This window comes from Malania oleifera, chromosome 13 (genome assembly GCF_029873635.1).
Source record: "Malania oleifera isolate guangnan ecotype guangnan chromosome 13, ASM2987363v1, whole genome shotgun sequence".
NCBI lineage: Eukaryota > Viridiplantae > Streptophyta > Magnoliopsida > Santalales > Ximeniaceae > Malania > Malania oleifera.
This window is the reverse complement of record NC_080429.1, coordinates 60,473,957-60,480,441: the sequence shown is the minus strand read 5'-3', so window position 1 is coordinate 60,480,441 and position 6,485 is coordinate 60,473,957.

The window sequence follows — 6,485 nt, the reverse complement described above, 5'->3', positions numbered from 1 at the left end:
TTGTGTGACATGGTGTTCTATTTTGGCAATGCGTAGATCTAGTGAAGTGTATTTTTCATCAATGTTTGCGATTTTATCCCGAAGAGAAGCAAAATTTTCTCTCATCTTAGAACTGAAATTGGTATAATTCTGATAAAATGGAACAAACCAAGGTGGCATATCAGCTTCTTTAGGAGCTGGAATCCTTTCTTCTTATGTAGGTCTTGCCAGTTTATTGCCCCGAAACATCCAACCCTCGGTATACTTTTTGTAACCCACTCGTTTCAGTGTAGTAGTTGAGAAGACATGGTAATGAGTTCGCTTTACTATTTTTGAAGATGGAGAGAGGACTTGAAAATGAGCAAAGATCAAGGAAAGAATGTCGCCATACGAAAGCCCAATTCTAGGAGATTCGAGCTTCATAACCATCCATTTCAGTATAATGCTAGATAAGTCTAATTTCTTCCCTTTTAGTAAGCACCACATTATAAAGCAATCGAAGAATGACACATGATCAAAGGATCCAGGCCCCAGAATTATATTGTACGCAATGATCTTTTGCAAAATTTGTGCTTGAAAATTGAGCTATTTATATGATGGAGGATGTCCAAATTAAACAGGTGAATCATTCATCACAAGAGGTAGAAATTCTTGTGGTGAAAATCCTTGCTCCATATTCCACTGCTTTTCTACTGGAGTATACTCAAAATCTCCATGCTTGATGCGATGAATTTTTCGTAAAGAGTGTGGGGTAAGTGTTATTTTCTGGCCATAGATTTTAGTAGCAATTCTGACTTATTTCTTTACCAAGTTTGAATAAAAAATCTTAATCTGATCTGGGTAATACTCGTTCACTTGGTGAAGAATGAACTTATCCTATCCTATAGTTTTGAACATTTCGAGAATTTCAGGACAATTTTCTTCAAAGAAAGTGACATCTAGAACCTTGTAGAACATTGGATCGATTGCGAAAATGTGATTTTGATATAATGCTTTCACATGCGATGAATCCAGCCATTTTTCTATGTCATCGTTGCTTGCAAGCTTCGAAGAAGATGAGGAGGCTTTTTCTTTTCTTCCTATGGTTTTGGTACGAACCATTTTGAACTAGTTGAAGTTCAGAAACCCTAGATGTGTATGGATTAGGGTTATGATGAATGATCATTGGGAGAATTTTAAGAGAGAAATAACTTTGAAGAGAGTGAAGAGGAGTTGATTTAGAGAAGGGAAGACGAATAGACAGACGTCTGGGGGGGAGTTTAAAAATAGTGTTTTTAAGTGAAATGAACACTACCCACTGCGAGACAGTCGTCTGTCCACTATCTTGTACATAGACAGTAGCCTGCCAATTGCCAGCCAACTCTCTGGCAATCGTCTGCCTTGAGCAACTATTCTCTTCTCTCTTAATTCACCTCTCGTATATGTAATATGCCTGATTTTTGCTTTCATATGACTTTTCTTTCAAAAACTATCTATCATGAGTTTGTATGAATCTTTTTATGATTTTTGGCCAACAATGTTATTTAATTATTTATGTATTTCAATAAACACGATGAGTTTTTCAATGTTTTTTATCTAGGTACCCATACCTTTTTGGGTCCTGAAGGTTTCACAAGGGATGTTTCCTTAATTCTCCATATTTGTTTCATTTTCACATTCTTTCTCTTCAATGGACATTCAAACTTGATATGTCCCTTTTTCTTACATTGATAGCATATTATATTAGTGTAGGCATTACAAGATGTGGTAGCATAGTCTTTGGATTCTTTTGAAAAATAACCCATATAAAGATTCTTTTTCCTTGTATTTTTAATTCCATTAAAACCAATGCCTTCTTTATTTAAAGTCATCCTTTGTAAGCCTATCATCTTGTCAAAGTTTGATTTTCCTTTTGTAAAGTTATAGATGACCTTTTCTTTATCTTCAATTTTACTTTTGAGGTCATTTATTTCTATCTCTTTCTTGTTATCAACCTTCTTTTGAGATTTCTTTAACTCTAGAGATAACTTTCTTATCTTATCCTCTATATCAGAAATATATATATCTTCAGTTTTTCATTCTTGCATTCTAATTCTTTGATTTCAAGTCTTTTTCCTTTTCAACAAGTGAAATTAGGATAGCTTCCCAAGAGGGGGGTGAATTGGGATTTTTAAAATTTTTTCCTTTTTAATACTTTGTTTTATATCAACAATCACAAAACCAAGTCAACCACAACCAATCAACAAAATAATCAAAATCTTGATCTTTATATCAATAGCCTTGTATCAAAATGTAAAGCATGCTGAATTTATATAAGTCCTGTGTTATTTCACAATCACACTTCTTCATTGTGTTTGATTATTAAACAAACTTTTAGATTAATAAATTTAGGATGATCAACCAAGGTAGTCCCTTTCAATTTACGCAATCAATGCTGATCAAGCCAAAACGAATTATCCTCTTATTTATTTAACAACCATACACTCAGAATTTAACAATTTAAAGCATACACGCAGGTTGTAAGTTTTACTGAAAAATAAGGAGTAAGGAAGAAGGGAGAGACACAAGGTTTTATGAGGTTCAGCTTATACCTAGCCAACATCCTCGCCTTTAACAAACTACCAAAGGATTCACTAATTTAGTTCCGTTGACGGGTGGAACAATACCGATTACAACCACTCCTTCCTTTAGGCTAAAACCCGCCTCTCCAAACGATATTCCCTCGTTCGGTCCAACGATTCTACAACCTTGAATCATCTATAAACAAGAAACAAGATAGAGAAAAGTTTGTGTACAACAGATACTCTCACAGCAGAGTAGATTAGTACAAGTTTCAGCACAAGTATACTTCAAAGTAAATCCAATATAAAAAGATTAAAGCTTAATACTAAATTTAGATCACCAAATATCTTCCACGTATTGAAAGATTCAGCCTTTGAAGGCTCTATTTTGAAATTTGTATCAGCAGTAACTTAGTAGTTGAAGTAGGATGAACATGAGAGAGTTTGAGAGCTTTTAGGGAATTTTGATTGTTGAAAAATTTCTTGGGGTAAATATCTTTGAAATTTGGGGCTATTTATAGATGTTTAAAAGTAATTCCTTAACCCCCAAGTTTACTTGGAGTAATCCCCAAGTTTTTCAAAAGAGTAGTGCCGAAGAAATTCATTTAAAAAATCTTCCCATTAGTGTATTTTAAACAAACGTTCGAGTGTCAGTCACCTGCCACAACCTGGCAGTCACTTGCTAGAACCCAGGCAGTTGTTTGGCTTGACCTCTCAGGTGCCTGGCTGTGCTCAAGAAGCCGCCCGGCACCTTACTACTTATTTGAAAATCCATTTTTTTAATTTGGGTAGTCCCTTGCCATATGGAGGCATTCGCCTGGCCCTTCTATTTTTTTTAAAAAGACTTTTCTTCTTTTAAACCCTTCTTTTCTTTGATTTGGAAAACATACTATAGGGTTTTCTAAAAATACATTTCTAAGTTTCTTTTGATTTATGAGAGCTTCAATTCAGTTCATATTTGTAGTTTACTTGAAGTACTTACATACAAACATCCTTAAAACTCTATTCTTTTGATATTCAAGTAAGTCCTTGTTCTTCTATCATCTTTGAGCTTCTAATCATCTTTCTTTCTTGATCTTTTTAAATAGCATTTTCACCTTCAACTTTATCATCCTTTTGAGCTTTGAAATCTCTTTAAGCTTTGCCACTATTTTAAGTTTTGCATTCTTCCGGAAAAACTTTCACTTGAAACAAACCTTATTAAACACATTGTTGATTATGGTGTAATCCCAAGCGCGCATTGGGGGGGGGGGGATGAATTGGATATTAAAAAAAAATTAATCCACTTAATTTCCTTTTACATACTTCTTATAAATTTACCAACTACTTCTTATTGCTCAATTATGTATGTGTGTGGCAATCCTTTCTATGCATGCAATATACTCAATTTAAATATAACGCGAAAAATAAAGAGTAAAAGGAAAAGAGAAGACAAACGTGATTTTACGAGGTTCAGCCGACTTGGCCTACGTCCTCGCCTTGAGCAACCACTCAAGGATTCACTAAAAACCCTACTTCTTAAAGTGGGACGGAGCTTCCCTTACAAACCGCTCCTTACAAGAGGTACAACTCCCTCCTTATCCATTGTTCACAAGAGGTACAGCTTCCTCCTCACACCTGGTTCACAACACAAACCGTGTTTACAACGAAATCTGAAAATAACACTCAAAACAATGCTTCTAACAAAATCTTGTGAGTACAATTCAATTTCCTAGTACATTAACATATGATCTAACTTAAAGCTCGTGAATGTATGAAAACGATACAATCGTTTTATGTATGATATGCTTCAACACATAAAACCCTTTTTATTAAAAACTCCCAAGTAAAGAGATATTTGAAATGCTTTGGAGTATATTAGGGTTCTTGATTCACTTTGTAAAGATGCACAAGTATATTTGAAGTGAACTAGTTGACACAATCTTTGTCTTGAATACAAATTCAATCAAAATCACAAAGCTTCTTTCAAGTTCCAATATTTTAATCGAAGTAGGTTTTCCAATAAGAAGCCCTATGAACAATATATATATGTGTGTGTGTGTGTGTGTGTGTTTATATGCTTCTTGAATCACAAATCAATCAACCAAGCTAACAAGTTTTTCTCAAAACATGATCTTTTCAAAAATCAGTTTTTGTATATGAATACACACTCAAGATCAAAACCTATTTCTAATGATAAACACGTAAAGAAATGAGAGGTTCTTGAAAAGTAATAACTTGAAAGATCAAACCTTAATACTAGATTAAAGTTTAGTTGGATGAATGAATGCCCTTTTGATTTTAGTAGAGATTTACCCAAAGAAGATGGAAGAAGATTGAAGTGCAGAAAATCAGCTCTAGGGTTCAAGTCTTGCAATGAGATGTATATTTTTCTTGTTGTGTGTCTTCCCTTTTGTTGTTCTAGGGTTTAGATATTCATAATATATAGTATATTACCCTTAGAATTAATCTCAGCCATTGGATCAATAAGATACTTCGCGAGTTTTTTTAATAAAGAACTGATTTTTAGGCTTTCCCACGAGTTCAAGCAACCGAACACGACTTGAGGCTCCTGAAGTGTCAACTTCAAGCGCTTGAGGTTGCAAGGTCAGGCGATCGAACAGCCTCAGCAATGTTCCGTCTTCTCTATTTAATTCTTCAAGTGACTGAACTTAATCTTTAGGCAACCGAAGAAATTCTTCAGGCTACTGAGGTTTGAGTTCAGGCAACCGAAGTCCCCTTTTTTCAAATTTTCATTTCTAACTAAAAATGTACTTGACTCCTTTTCTTGGGTCTTTCAAAAAACATATTTTTCATGATTTTGAAAACATTTCAAGGTCCATGAGAGTTTCCTAATGATGTACATGAAATGCATGAATCCTAACACCATTCTAAGTTATAATGAGCCTCAAATTAAATCATATGAAAATGTTAATACATGAGTTCTAAATACCTTTTCCCAAGATATTCTTGAACTTTTCCGCTTGCATCTTGATTCCCGTACTCTTTGAGTTCCATGGATCTTGCCAAGATTTGTTGACTTTCCGTGCATGCTTAGTGTAAGTCCTGTTCACAAACTCAATGCACAGATCAAATATCAAGTGATTTGTCATTATCAAAACAAGATTGGACTCGTAGAGTCAACAATCTCCCCCTTTTTGATGATGACAAATGCACGAGAAAAAATATATATAATGGGTTACGCCTAACAAGGCTCCCTCTCAATTAATGCATCAAATATTCAATGAATGACAATATGCTCATGTTCATACACAAAGTGTTTATCCTGAATCCAAATGAAATATGAAATATGCTCATAATGAATGTAATATGTTAGATTTCTCTCTTTGAATATCTCACCCCTTGCAACTTAGTTTTACCAAGACTCTTTACTTCCATTTTATTATTTTTGCTTTTCCTGATTTTCTCCCCCTTTTGACATCAACAAAAAAAGGTGAAAACAAATAAAGCATGAGTAGCTGCAACCTTATGTTCTTCTCCCCTTAGAGATCTTAAGGTTTTGAATGTATCCAAATGTTGCTACCAAATATTAATAATATGCACTTTCAAGTGATTAAGTCGTAAGAGATGTTGCTCCCCCTGAATGATATCATTTAATCATGATTCAAAGCAACCTCTCGACTATGCATGAGACCTAATTCACGTCCAATTTGTATAAATCTATCATCCGCAATTGGTTTCGTGAATATATTGGCCCATTGTTCATCCGTGCATACAAACTCAAGTCTTACATCCCCTTTTTGTACATGGTCACGAAGAAAGTGATGTCGTATTTCTATGTGCTTAGTTCGTGAATGTAATAGGGATTCTTTGAGATATTTATTGCACTTGTATTATCACATCTTATGGGAATTGTTTCATAGCTTAATCCAAAATCCTTCAGTTGTTGCTTCATGTAAAGCGTTTGAGCACAACAACTACCTGCCGCTATGTATTTAGCTTCAGCTGTGGAAAGAGCGACTGAAT